Here is a 15,927-nt window from a genome sequence, read left to right as displayed (position 1 = left end):
CAAAATCATGGATCGGATATGGATTGATGTCCAATCTGTAAAATCCGATCCGCGAACACCCCTACGAGAAGATATACCAAGAGAGTAATGGAAACTTTTTAAGTTTAATTGAAATGATTGTAGAACATATACATCGTATTGAAAATGGTGAAATTCATAATCATTACCTTGGGCATAACATACAAAATGAATTGATACAAATGTTAGGAGTGGAAGTAAAAAATTCAATAATTAAGAATATTACAGAAGCAAAATATTTCTCAGTTATACTTGATTGTATTCCAGATACAAGCCACCAAGAACAAATGTCTATTGTATTGAGATGTGTAGATATTTCAATGGATCCAGTGAAAATAGAAGAATGTTTTTTAGGATTTTTAAAAGTTAATGACTCTAGTGGAAAAGGCCTTTTTAATGAACTCATAGACGCCATAAAAACTCTTGAACTTGACATTGATGATGTAAGAGGACAAGGATATGATAATGGTTTGTACAAAAAAGATTACTAGAAATTAATCCTAGACCATTTTATATATCATGTGGTTGTCATAGTCTTAATTTAGTGCTTTGTGATATGGCTAATTCTTGTTCTAGAGCTAGTTCATTTTTTGGAGTTGTACAACGTATTTATTCATTATTTTCTTCTTCAACAAAGCGATGGAAAATTTTGCAAGAACATGTACCCAATTTGACTGCTAAATCATTGTCACAAACACGTTGGGAAAGTCAAATTTAAAGTGTAAAAGCAATTAGATTTCAAGCTCCACAAATAAGAGATGCATTACTTGAATTAGTTGAAATAAGTGAAGATTATAAAATAAAGAGTGAAGCTAAGTGTCTAGCAACATATGTATTAGAAAATTTTGAATTCTTGCTAGGTATGGTTATTTGGTATGATATATTATTTTCTATTAATTCGGTGAGTACGAACTTGCAAAAAGAAGATATGCATATTGATATTGCCATAGATCAACTTAAAGGACTTATTTCTTTTTTTGAAAACTTTAGAGAAAATGGATTGGTGTCTGCTATGATTTCAACTAAAGAAATTGCTTGTGCAATGGAAATTGAACCTAAATTTAATGAGAAAAGAGTGATCCGTAGGAAAAGAAATTTTGATGAAAAAAATGTTGATTCTTTTAGAATTAATTATTTTATATACATAGTAGATCGAGCTATTTCATCAATTAGGAGTAGATTTGAACAATTTCAAATGTATGAGAATATGTTTGGATTTTTGTTTAATTTCAAAAAATAAAAATATTTAAGAGATGATGTTTTAAAAACTTGTTGTGTTAATCTTGAAAATGCTTTAAAACATGGTATGTTTTCTGATGTAGATGGTTTAGATTTGTTTTCTGAGCTAAAAGTTTTAAAAGAAAATTTTCAAGGTGAAAATAATTCTCCATTTGAAGTGCTTAATTATTTAAAAAGAGTTGATTCGTTTCCAAATGCATTTATTGCCTATAGAATATTATTAACAATACCGGTAACTGTTGCTTCTGCAGAAAGAAGTTTTTCAAAATTAAAACTGATAAAAAATTATTTTAGATCAACCATGTCTATTGAGAAAGATTAAATGGATTAGCTATATTATCTATTGAGAAAGATATATTAGCAAAATTAGAATACAAAAATTTGATTAATAAATTTGCATCTCATAAAACTAGAAAAATTGATTTTAAATAATTTGGTTTTCGTATAATTCATTCATATATATTTTTTCTTCAATTTTTTGTAGGAGGCCTAATTTTAACAACTCGCCTAAGGCCCCGATTTTGATTGAGCCGGCCCTATCACTGAACACGGACTCCCCATGTTTAGCCATGGGTTAAGCATCTATATGCATTTAGTATAGGTGCGATCGTTATTGCCTCGTTGAAATGCCTTTAAACAAGTGATGTGATGACACCTTACATGCTTAGTGACATTTCTGAGAATGCATCTGGGTGACGTTGAGATCACACAAATCTTGTGTATGCCGAGCAAGCACATAGTAGTGTGTCGAAAAATAAGACAAATGCTCGGGTGCCTTTATTGGTGTGGTGCTAGTGCGAACGTGAACGTGATTTCAATATCTTGCATAAGTTATTATTTTTAATATTTCATGGAGATGAGGCATCTTATATGGGCAAAGAGCTTGGGCTAACATTGCTCGACTTGTATGTGATCCTGAAGAGACATGCTAAGAAGGCCTTCTGCTTCATTTCATGAGAAAAATTCAATATTATTGATTAACAAATCCAAGTCACCTCTTAAACCACAAATTCTTCTCATTCCGACTTGACATGTTTATTTATATGCCGATGTGTTATTGATGTGTTATCTTAATAATTTCTTGATCCAAAAAAAATTACTCGAACAGAAAAAAATAAAGAAATGAAGACAAATCCCAAAAGTGCAAGAATAACCTTATGCGCCCCTCTCGTTTTCATTACAATGACCATGCATATGTATATAATAAAATTGTACCAAGCCATCTTTTAGGTGCTTTTCACGTAGAGGAACAAAATCACGTTTCATGAGGTGAAGAATCCAAAAATCCATAACACTAACACCAACAAAGTTTTCGAAAACAAAAATTAGCAATTAATTAATTTATTATGATTGAAAGGTTTCTAACTTTTATGCATAATATCCAGGCCAAACTTTTTTTTTCATGAGTATTTTATGTCCAATTATTTTTATAAGGGTGGGACAATTTTTACTCTAAAAATAATTTTAAACACTCATATTTTATAAAATTTTATATTAGTATAATATCCTTAAGTAAATTTACTGTCAAGGATAATACTATGATTACTAAATAAAACTTTTACTCACCCATTCACCATGCTCATTCAACTACCTGCCTCGTAAATCATTTTATTTATTTATTTATTTTTTTGGGCGCAATCTCAACAATACTCCCTAAACTCTTAAAAAACGAAAAAAAAATTGACTTCGCAATTTCAATTATGCAGTGAGCACATAAGTGAATAATATTATAAGGAGAAATTATATACTATAAAGTTTGGTATAAAAGTTGTGGATTAATCATCCTTAAGACTGATTTTTATTTTATATTTTCAATTTGTCACAACATTGATTTTTTTTTTTTGAGAAGAATTCAACATTGATTTTGGTTCTTCCATTTTGGTCAAATTGATCATGCTGTTGTATTTATTATTTGAGTAGAAAAAATAGCCAATATGTTGAATTCTTTGAAAAATCATCTATACAAGGGTAGTTGATTATTAAATCTTGACAAAATTGATGAAACATTAATGTAAAGTAGATACATCTCATAATGTTTAATTATGAGATATATCTACTTTACAATAACAGGAGAAATAGAATAAAATTTTCATCTCATGATGTTTAACTATATATGATCTATCTATGATATATAGCCGGTATTGTTTTGATGAATATTTTGTTCAAGATGGTATTGGCAAAGTGAAAATTATAATCAAAAGATGGAGACAGAGGGGTAGATTGTGATGAGACAGTACAGAGAGAATCGTTCTAGGAAAGAACTTGAACCCAAAAAAAAACGAGTAATATTATTTTCAGTAAATGAATAAGAACATTTAGTGACGAGGATACAATTTAGCGCTATTTCGAAATTTACAGGAGTGTTTCGAGTAATTTTCTAATTTCAAAAATTTTTTATATGAATCTTAGGTAATAAAGTTTTCAAAGTATATTTTAGAGTGTAAATGATTTCACTCTTTTCATAAGAGAGTATTTAATATTATATCTATATAATTTAAATATTTTAGTAACAATATTGTGATAACCTAGATAGCCATTTTAAAATCAATAAATTCGTAATCAGATTTTTCAAGATCACTTACATTAAAAATTTACTAAAACAAGCAAAAAATTTACTGTAGGCTCACTCGCCAGTTGCCACTATCAATTCAACATGCAGCCATGCACGAAGCACGTGTGTCGAAACTACGTAATTGCTTACTTTTGTAGAAAAAAACTGTCTATAATTATAAATGTATCAAATTGAACAATCACAGCAAAACAAATTAACCATCTCTCTCTTATTCGCATTCTCATTTTCTCCTCAAAATTAATGTTATTAATGCTTTTTTGTTGAGCTATTCGATAGAGATGATGGTGAAGTGGGGACAGATATGTAATTTGATACATGGGTTGAAGCCAGTGTTGATGATGGTGGTAGCTTCTGCAGCATTTGCGGGGGTTAATATCTTCTATAAATTAGCAGCTAATGATGGAATGAGCTTAAGAGTCATCATTGCCTATAGATTAATTTTTGCCTCTGCTTTTACTGTTCCTGTTGCACTTCTACTTGAAAGGTCAATCTGGTACATTCGATTATTAATTTATAGTAGAAATTGACATATGTGATGAGATGGACTCTATTGATTGTGAATTATTTAATTATTTTGCAGGAATTGCATACCAAAACTGAATTTTAAGATGCTTTTTCTAGCTTTTCTTTCTGGGTTGTGTGGGTAAGTTGATTTAAAATTAAGTGGGCATATTTCTACCCTACAGTTTGTGTAAATCAATCCATTTTTAAAATTACTAGAAAAATTCACATTATTTTTTAAAATTCAAAATGATTTTTTTAACAATTAGTTATTTAGATCCTTGTTCTTCACATAAGTTCTTGGCCATTATTAATCAGTAATGTTGCATAACATAATTTTAATTTTACTATTTTATCCTTTTGTAACCATACGTTTAAACAGTTAATAAGGATTTAATTGACAAATTATTCAATTTTTCTTTATTTAAAATTAATAAAAATAAATATTTTATAATTATTTTGTTTTGAGGTAGAATGGGTTTACACAATTTGAGAGGTCGAAATGCTTATAAATTAGGAAAAAAAGATACTAATACCCCAAGGTTTAGTGAAATAGTCAAAGATACTCTCATGTTTTCAATAATAGTCACACAAACCTCTTTTGGGGCAAACAAATTACTCTTTTGGATAAATCTTGGGAGTTTTATTCGAGTTTGTGATTACTTTTGAACATAAAAATGAATTCATGTGTACAAAAAATGATTTGCATGACTATTTGTAAACATAAAAGGGATCTCTATAGTTGCGGATCCAGACACTTAAAAATTAGAAGGTCTTAGTTTAAAGAATTCTAATTTAAATTGAGATAATTTTTTTACTGGTCACTTAAACACATTTAAAGTCTAAAAAAAAACTCACATTCTATTAGTTTCTTTTAAATTTTTTTAAAAATGATAGTAATAAAATGTGTTATTTTTAAATGCTAAAACTGAATGTGGCCACATTTGTGAAGTATCTTTTTTCTAAGTAATCTTTACAAAATATCTAAAAAAATGAAATTATACAACTATTGAGATTTAAACCAAGTCTTTAAAACCACTAAATTGCAATCTTACTACTAAAGTACAAGTATTTTATTATATATAAAATGTGCTCAAATTATTTTTATTTAACTCATTTAGAAGGGGCTTAGGACACATTTAAAAGAAAAAATAATGGCTTAGAAGGGGTTGAAGCCCCTCCATACATATTTGTTTCTTAAAAGCAATCTATGTGACTACATTTAAAAGCAAAGGAGTTTTGGTAATCATTTCTTCAAATTAGGGGATTTAGTATTCTTTTCCTAAATATTATATACATATGTTGCAGGGGATTGTTGTGTCCAAATTTGTTCGTAGAGAGCTTGGTCTTAACCTCGGCAACATTTACTAGTGCCATGTTTAATCTTGTTCCAGTTGTGACCTTCGTTTTGGCTACCTCTATTGGGTACTTATTATAAAATTACAAAATAATTAATAATAACCACTTGATGATTTTGATGATTTATCACAGATCAGAGAAACTTGGTATAAGGACAAGGGCTGGTAAGGCAAAAGTGTTGGGTACATTAATTGGAATAATTGGGGCAATGCTGCTCACTCAAACCCGAGTTGTCTCAAAACCTTTTGTCCAATCCCCAGTTACAGCCTCTGAGTAACCTGAAGAACCAAAACAGTATGAAGCTATTTTAAATTGGCAAACAAAAAATGCCAATGCTCAGAATCAAACTCTCTACCAACTTGGAAAGAAAATTGATTGAGTTGCCAGTCAAGTATCCCAGACTAACACTAAAGTTGATTCAATCATCAATCATCTTGACCAAATGTACATACATCTCCAAGACCGTATCTCTGAACTAGATACCGATCTCCAACGGATGATCAACAATCATATCCGGGGTCCATAGTTTAATAAAAAAGAAGCAGAGATCAGAAAACTCAAAGCTGAATTGGCAAGGATTGATGCTGAAAAGACTCGTCCATCACCAGTATCTTCTCCAATGTTTAAATCTTATGCACCTTTCTATACACCATCCCGACCTCAACAACCTGTCTACAATCAGTTCTTTGGATTCTCACACCTTCAACCAACTCCTTCACCAAACCCTTCTTCACCCAAAAAATCAAAATCCAAAGTCAAAATTTCAGAACCATAGTCTTCATCTGTTCCTCCGGTCCCTCCAGAAGATTCTCCAAACGCCACTCCTGACCCTCCTTGCAAAGACAAAGGACCAATGGATCAGTATCATTATCATGCTGTCTAAGGCTCATCATCTGATTCTTCTAAACCAAAAACAGTATATGAGTCAAACCCATCGTCCTCTTTTTCAAACTCAGCTAGTACCTCCACTAATTCTGAATCCGAATATGCTGACATTACCAGCATATTAATGGCAACCAAAACTGAAGGTCCAAGTGCTTCAACTTCCACACCTATAGTTGAAGATAGTCTTTTTGAAGATGAAAATCAAACATCTCAGATAGAACCGGTGCCACCAATGCCACCACCAGCTCCTAATCACTCAACAAAACCATCTTCAGCATTTTGGTTCAAATGTGATGACATTCCTCATCCCAAATGGCCTGCTTGACTTCAAGAATTTGCTGCATGGATTGATCTCCAAGGAACAAAACCAAATGCTCAACCTCAAGCTGTTCTTTGTGAATTCATGGCCCGATCCACGGGTTCTTTATGAGATTGGTTAGAAAGCTTGGGAGAATACAGACAGCTCCAATTCATGCAATCCCCAATTGGTACAGCACTCAATATCATTCATGAACAATTCATCGATGAAAAAACAGCATCCACCGATGTAGACAGAAAAGAGTATCATCAGATGAAGTGTTGTTCTCTCAAAAGACATCTATTGGAATCTCATTACAAAAGAATGAGTATTCTTTTTTACAAGCTGAATGGATTCAATGAACCTTCTCTCAAACATGTTTTCATAGCCTCACTCCCTTCTGAGTTACAACTTGATCTTCAAAGAAAACTCACAGCCACTAATCTCAGCATAGCTGATATCTCTCCGGGAATAATTTTCCAAATGGCAATGCTATGTCTAGACAAAATTTGTGAGCAAAAGGAATTCTTCAAAGATCTTATGGAAGATAAAAAATCTTTTGCTGAAGCTTGTAAAAAACCCTATCTCAGGATAGAGTGCAAAGATGACAGGAAGTGTGTTTGTCCAACCAAAAAGAAAAAACATTTTCAGAAACACTTCCACAAGAACTCATCCTCCAAAAAACCCTTCCGGTATTTTAGAAAGAAGGATGTCTCTCAGTACAGAAAGAAAAAGCACAACCGTTGTTTCATTTGTAAGAAACATGGTCACTTTGCTCGAAACTGCCCTCACAAATCTGCCAAAGTTGTTCGTCTCATATAGTATCTTCAACATTCTTCTATGTTATCTGAGAATGCAGATGTTGAATTAAATTTTTCAGAACAGTCAGAACAAGATAACCAGACTGCTTTCATCATCGCAGAATCTTCTAATTTTGATGATATTTCAGTCATCTCTACAGTTCAAAATGTCAACCTTATCTCAGCCATTCCTAGACCTTCTCTCAAAATGTCCATTTTTCCTTTAAAGTTTCATAAACCTATCCCTGTCATCGGGTTTATTGATACTGGTGCAAATACTAGTATGATTGATCCTACTGTTCTTCCCTCTGAGTATTGGGAATCTCATTCAAAGCTTTTCAGAGCAGTTAATGGAGAAACTTTTGAAACCACTTTGATTACCAAAAAACCCATTGGTATTCAATTCTTTCCGAATTGTATAATTTGGAAAAAGATTGTAGCTTCAAAACTCCCTGATAAAGATTTACTCATAGGTTTTGATATCCTGCATTTAGTTAAAAACCTACTCCTCACTAGTTCTGGAGTTCGCTACAAAAAGATGTTCTTGCCTTATACGGATACACTTCGTCTGTATGCACTTTCAGAAACACCATCTCCATACAGTCACATTTCACAAAAGTTCCTAGATTCACAGTTCCACCATCCTTCACCTCTTTGGAAGGATGAAAAATTCTTCATTCATCTTCCTTTCAAACTCAATGAGGACATAAACCCCACAAAAGCATCTCACCCAGGTATGTCTCCTTCAGACCTCTTGCTTAATCCTCAAGTTCGTTCAATTACAATTTACGCACAATACTAGCATCATTAAGATTTGAATTAAAAGCTTTAATAGCTCAAACTGATTTATGTTCAAGTTCGACCGATAAGTGGCAACACTTACCATAAATCAGTTGATAGGGTGACATTGTTAAAGACGTCTTAAATGCCCAAAGTGCATCAGTTGGTTTCTCTGTACTTTGAGTTAACCGTCTTTTCTAAAGTTTATTTTATCTCCCTATTTGCTAATTCAACTTGACCATTTGTTTGAGAATGATAAGGGATAGCATTTATGTGTACTTCCATATTTCTTCATTGATGACTCAAATGACTTGTTACAATAATACTTACCTCTGTCACTAATAATGGCTTGAGGGATTCCAATTCGACTTAAAAGATTTTCTTTTAAAAATTTAATCATAGATTTGCTATCACTATTTAAGCAAGAAATTGCTTCAATCCATTCTGAAACATAATCAATTGCAACTAATATGCATACAAATCCAAAAAATGGTGGAAACGAATCCATTAAATCAACTCCCCAATAGTCAAACATTTCTATCCCAAGTATGGGATTTAAGGGCATCATGTTTCCTTTAGTAACTGATCCCAATTTTTGATTTTTCACAATTTTTACAAAATTCATATGAGCCTTTGAATCTAGTAGGCCAATAAAATCCATATTACAAAATTTTAGCAGTAGCTTTTGTTAAAACAAATTTCCGCCACATGTTTCAGAATAACAAAAATTAATGACATTGCTTATCTTGTTGTCAAGAATACATCGCCAAAAAATTTGATTAGGGTTATATTTGAACAAGTAAGGATTATCCTGATAAATTTTATTTTCTTCAACCAAAGTTTCCTCATATCTTGAATGTTCCATTGCAAAGGTATTTTACGTATAACAAAGAAAATAACAATGTTATTTGTGTAACATGTCGATTTGAAGATATCACATCTATAATGACTGTAAAATCTACAGTAACTATAAGATTTTTCTATTTTTTCAGAGATATTATCAGGTTTATTAATGTGTGTATATTTCTATACATATTCATATAGTCGTTCACATGCCATCTTCACCATCACCCTAGCAAATGTGTAAGCTCAGTCCAATGTGTTTAGGAAACAGCAATCCTAATGAGAGTGTAAATGGATAATATTTATATGTCAAGTTGCATTTATCTTGCTAGATTAGAGAAGGGCAAGAGAACTGGTTTTGATGGTTTGTGTTTCAAGGAAGGTTGTGGGAGATTACTCATATGTAGAATCATACTATGCTTTTGGTCAAAATATAATAGCAGAACATTTAAATTTAAACAAGAGTTAATATTCACAAGGGCCTTCTTGCACTTGGTAATGTTTCAACGCTCTTAGTGATGATAAAAAGCGAAAAGAAGGTGTACATGCGCCTTTGGGACAGGGCACTTACTAAACCTTTTATCTGAAAATCATTTTTCATCGTTACATTTTATGCTTCTAAAAGTTTGTTTTACTACTATGTCATGTCTACACTTTTGTAGTTGTGTCATGAAGTGATGGTTTTGTGTTGCTTTATGTAATTGTAAATAGAGCATTATGATTATTTTATTATTAGATTGATGATTTTCACTTGTCTTGTTATTTGTATCTACATTATTGTGAACAAAAATAGTGTGATTACATATCTGGTTGAGGCTCCTCCTACTATTGCTAATGCTGAGTTGTTGGAATGGCCAAAGAAAGATAAGCTATGCTTCCTTCATGATGTGTATGGTGTTGTTGATACCATCAAGTATGTCTTTAACCCATAAATTTTTGCTAATGCAGTTGATAATTTTAGGTGCTCGGATGTCCTAATATTCTTTTATACTTTCTCTTCAGGTTTTACACTGAATGCTTTGAGATAAAGCTATTGAGAAAAGAGATGTCCAAGAGAAATACTCAAATGCCTTTCTTCGATTTAGCCATAAATAGTCTTACTTTGTTCTGGTGTTAATATATAGTATGGTGCTAATACTTTTTCTTTGTCTAACATAAGAGTTACTACATCCACAAAATTGCATTAGAATTTTATTTCTTGGGAAATGATTATGAATGGATTTTTATTTTTATATACCTATTTATAAGAGTTTACTTTGCTATTGATTCATAGGCTATGGTTTTACTTTATATGATATTGGAACTAGTTTTCGTCATTTTACAATTGTAACTGGAGATGTAAGTGTCGTAAAATATTTACTTATTTTGAGCATTGGATTTTGTCGAAGCATTGAAACTAAACTAGTATACCATGGAATTTTAAAGTTTACAAAATGGTTGAAAACATTCTTGCCAAGGGTGGCATTGTCTCCAGAGAGCTTGGTCTAGTTAAAGGTGGAACGACTCACATTGTCTTTGTGAAGGATCTCGATGGTTATATTTTTTATCTCATCTAGAGAGGTCCAACTCCTGAATCACTCTGTCAAGTAATACTTCACATTGGTGATCTGAATCACTCCATTCAAGTTCTATGAAAAGGTAGTATGACAAAATGGAATTAATTATAATACTAAGATGAGATTTGTGAATGTAATAATAATTAAAAAAAAAAGTAACCCTATAGAAATTATGTGTGCGTAAGTAAATTTTTTTTTGTTTTACATGAACAGGGTCCGAAAAAAAATATTGAAAAATTGGAGTGTGGCTATTATATCTTAAGGAACATGAAGGAAATAATAGCAAGCGTTAATTTGTTAATGAAAAACATAAGTTGATGATATGATATGTTAAATTTCTTTTATTCCGTATATGTGACATTATTTTTTAAGTTTGACTATATTAATCTTGTGATTAACAGTTCATTTGGAGTGTGCTAACCATTTTTCCGACATCCTTGTTGCATCAACAAAATGGTTAGTGTGAGTACGAAACTACAAATATTGTTTGTTGCAAATTGTTGAAATAAAAGTTGTAGTGTCAAAATATAATGGTTGCTCTTAAGGATTGTAGTGTAGATGTTATGCATTTGATTACATTGGGTATTTTAATTGATTCTACATAGACTGGTTTGCTCAGTTGAGGTTGGATTGTTGTTGGGTATATTGCTAGAACTAGAGCGCTATTGGAAGATGGTGGGTTGCTAGGTATGGGGTAGAGTGTTGCTGGCTATATGGCTAGAATTAAAGTGTTGTCAGAAGATGGCATTGGTGCCAGAAGTCTTGTTAGAAATCTTGCTATTGGAATAGTTACATTAATCTTTGGAAGTTTTGTTGAGTAGCTTGGCTTGGTGGCTGGAATTTTAATTGGTTTTCACGAAGTTTGAGTGGAATTTAGTTGTTGCATTATATTTTGGAAGGTTCTGTGAATTTTGGATGGTTTATTATGTATTAATGTTGATCACATTGGATATTAAATGTATTTTGCAATTAATTTGTTGGATTGAATGGATATTAATTAATATTAATTTCTTTAATTTTTTTATGATATTCATTTTATAAATGAATTAAAATTGTAAACAGGAACTCATCAATAAATTATAATTATAAAATAATTTTTTTTTAAATCAAAGTTTTATGAGGGTAAATATCCATCATAGATTCTATAAATTTACTCACCAAAATAAACCTAATGAATATACCAATTTTTACGCCAAAATTAAATAATAAATTTAGAAATGATAATTCAATTTCCAACCAAAAATAAATAAATAAAGACACAAAAATTTAAACAAATTTTAATTTTAATTCAATTATTTTTTTCAGATTAAAAAAGTTGTGTGACAGATATATGAATGTGACAAACCATCATGAATTTATGATGAAAAATATTTTGTCATTAATCAATGGTAGTGACATAAATGACAGCTATACACAATCTGTTTTATAACATTTATTTTTCATTTTCTATTGTTTATTTTCTTATAGTGGTTGTAATTTCATTGCAAGCCTTGTCATTATTACAATGGTCCTACATCATTATATTGCAACCTCAAAAACTTTAGGGAGACGTTCTCCACATTTCTTAGATTAACAAGGCGACTCACGGTCATTGTTAGAGATCTTATACCCACCCATTTTTCCTTCTGACATACCATGAGGGTATATCAGTCATTGTGGTTGTATTAACAAATGTATTAACAAATTTGTGGTTGTATACCTACCCATGTCATGCCCTGAATGTATTAACAAATTTTACCACCAGCACACCTTACAAATCAAACAAAAAGATAATTACATGAGGCAAATGTAAATGTAGATCACAAGCAAAAGGTAGAAGAAAGTATCTATTGTAGAATACAAATCTCTAAACTTTACGTTAAGTCAGCAGAAAATGTAATCAAACTATTGAAATTAATTTGTTTCCAACTATTGCAAATAATTTCTGAATATGAATTGGATTTTTTTCCTAAGATCCTTGTTTATTAAAATTAAATCAGACAAAATTGAAGTTTTAAAAATACCTTATAATAACTTGAGGACGAAAATAATTGTAATCATATCAAATAAGTTGTCTTAACTTGCCAACACTACAAGAAAACCGGCAATAGATGGCAGACACTTTGTAACGGAAATGATGTACGTCATAAAAATATGATAGAGTCGTGATAGATTTTGTGTCTATCAAGTATTCATGATGGACACATGATAGAAATAAATTATGTCAATAATATATGACGACTTTGTGATAGAATATATTACATCAAGAATTCATGATAGAATTTTAGTGTTGACTTCATTTTGGCGCTTCTTTGACTGAAATTTTTGGCATTATTTGAAATAAAATATCATATGAATCAAGAAACGCTGTCGTTTCACTTAAGTTGGAACAATGATGTTTTGCTTATAAAATATTAAATATTTAAAATTTTTATTATAAAATAAAAAATAAGCTATTAAAATAAAAATAAAAAGTTAAAATTAAAAAGAAACCCTCGATTTTTTTTTCTAAGTGTTGAGGTTCCCACCCATTCTCACACCAAACTCTTCTCTCATAAAACCACCTGAAACCCTAGCCTCCTTACAGCCACTCTCAATCGACCTAGGTAGATACTCACATCCATAGCCACCATGGCGGAAGCATTCAAATTGGGCTGCATTTCTTGATGCAACGGAAGCGTGGCGGTGCTCATGGCTCTGCTAGTTGCACGCGAGGTTCCTGCGTGGGCTGACAGCATGTGATGACCACAAAAATAAGCAGTACAGTGGCAACAAAGTGTGTTTCATGCTAGTTGCAGTTGTCACGGACTAGATGTATGAGCTTCCAATGGCCAATTTTAAATATTTGTTCTTTAATTCTTATTTTTTTTATCTTAATTTTTATAATTTTTATCTTATTTTGGTGAGTGTTTGAGATTTATAGTTTGGATTTATGTTGTTATGTGTCACTTTTAGTAACTACTCTGCTAAGGACCTTAGTTTTTTTTAGAGAACTTTTGCTTTGAAAGCTTCTGGTGCATTTCTAATGTCGTTGGAGCTATTCTTCTTGCTTTGAAAGCTTTTTCGTAATTTATATTCTCTTTGTTAGGTTGTGAGTGATAGCAAAATGTTCCGAGTTCATGTGGTATTTTTGGGGCATCCCTTACTGGAGGGGTTTCGAATGATATTTCCATTCTTTCTCTTTGTTTTTGGCTTCCATCTTTGTCTATCTAAATACTATAAAGTTGCGGTTATGTTCTGATTTTTCATTTCATTTTTGCAAACTTTTGTTGCAATGATGTTGGAATGTTTGTAGTTTATGTAGAGTATCCGGACTCTGCTATTTGGGGCCTTTGTAATGTGTTTCTTTTCCCCCCTACCTCTCTTTATTGATGGGTTGTGAATGGTATATTTAGAACTTAGTTGGCTTTTTTTTTCCCTCAATTTTCTGAAATGAAATACCCTTTTGCAGTAATTTTGAATGTCAAATAGTTTTCTCATTTTGAATGTTGGTTTATGATTAATTTGTTTAATTGTCCGATTGTGGTGCAGAATTTCATGTGTAACGTGTGCAGGATTGGATAAACGTCCTGAAGACGATCTCTATTTGAAGAAGAGAGTAAAGATGCGTCGTTGGCTCTTTTGTACTTGTCAAGTAGAAGAGTCTTATCCATCTCATGAAAATGAGCGCCTAAAAAGGTATGTTTCTTTGGCCCTTGTTGTCTCGATTTATTATTGAATAGTGAAGCAGCTTTTGAATAGATGTAATACTCTGAATTCCTTGTTTATAGCATCACTTTTAATTGGTCTTGCAATTATATTTGGGTACATTTAATAATTTGTAATGATTCCGAACTTTTAACTATTTTATGTTTAGATAGAACGATTTGGACATGGCTTTGATCTTGTATTTTACAGCTTAATAAGATAAATTAAAATTCATATTTATGATAGGAAATTCTTGATAATTTTAGCACTTGATTTTTAATATTATGTTGGAGAATTGCTAGAGATGAGAAAAAGTTGGTTATGATAGTTGTTTTGATGATCAGATGGGTACCGATGTCAAGCATTCAACAGTTAATACCTTTTACTTTTCCTCATTTGTGGCTGCGCTCAAACTAAAATTCAAAATTGTTTTGTGAGAGCTTATTGTAGTGGATATTCTATTCTTTTTGCAGAAAATTGATATATCATTTGATTAGTAGCAACTAGTTTCATTGTGACTCCAAGTACATATTTACTGTTGTAATTAAGTTTGTTTTCACATAAGGCCTTCAAAAGTAGCTATTGGCATAATTTCATATGGTTAAAAGGAAATGAATAGATTTCTTATTTATGAATAAAGGCATACATCTGTAACTAGGTTCAGTTGTTTTTCTATGCTTGTCCTATCTCAATCATTTTCCACATTTTAGGGCACCACAAAAAGGTCCCAGCTCTTGTAAAACCTGAAGTGCAGAAGGAAGCACCACCTATTGAAGTGCCTGCATTGACTTTGGATGAACTGAAAGAAAAGACAGACAATTTTGGATCAAAGGCATTGTTTGGTGAGGGATCGTATGGAAGGGTGTATTATGCAAACTTAAAAAATGGCAAAGCAATGGCTGTTAAAAAGCTTGATGTTTCCTCTGAGCCTTAGTCAAATGTTGAATTTTTTATTCAGGTATATCTGAAACTTCATAGAAGCATATTGTTTTTATTATTACTTTGTTGTTATTGATAGCTGAATTTACGTTTTTAATGCATGTGCTTTTGTCCCGCTATTTTGTATCAAGTTTCAGTTGTTTCAAGATTGAAGCATGAAAATCTTGTCGAGTTGCTTGGTTACTGTGTTAAAGGAAATTTCTGTGTTCTTGCTTATGAATTTGCTACAATGTGATCTCTTGATTAGAAGATATGATGAGCTGATTTGGATTATACATGTAATTACATGCAAAAAAGGAGTTTAGGGAGCACAACCAAGTCCAGTGCTTGACTGGATGACATGGGTTAGAATCGTAGTTGATGCAACATAATACACAGAGATATCAGATCTAGCAATGTCCTTCTCTTCTAAGATTTCAAAGCAAAGATTGCATATTTTAACCTTTCAAATCAGGCCCCTGATATGGCAGC

At 31.6% G+C, this 15,927-nt stretch overlaps 1 pseudogene; it reads left to right on the top strand.

Moving 5' to 3' along the window:
- Positions 1-11,564: 11,564 nt before the first annotated feature.
- LOC112098002 overlaps positions 11,565-15,927 on the top strand; it is a 5,416-nt pseudogene continuing 1,053 nt past the window's right edge.

Source organism: Citrus clementina, unplaced genomic scaffold (assembly GCF_000493195.1).
Source record: "Citrus clementina cultivar Clemenules unplaced genomic scaffold, Citrus_clementina_v1.0 scaffold_5, whole genome shotgun sequence".
Taxonomy (NCBI): Eukaryota; Viridiplantae; Streptophyta; class Magnoliopsida; order Sapindales; family Rutaceae; genus Citrus; species Citrus x clementina.
Note: the sequence above shows the minus strand (reverse complement) of the source record. Positions and strands in the feature narration are given on the sequence as shown.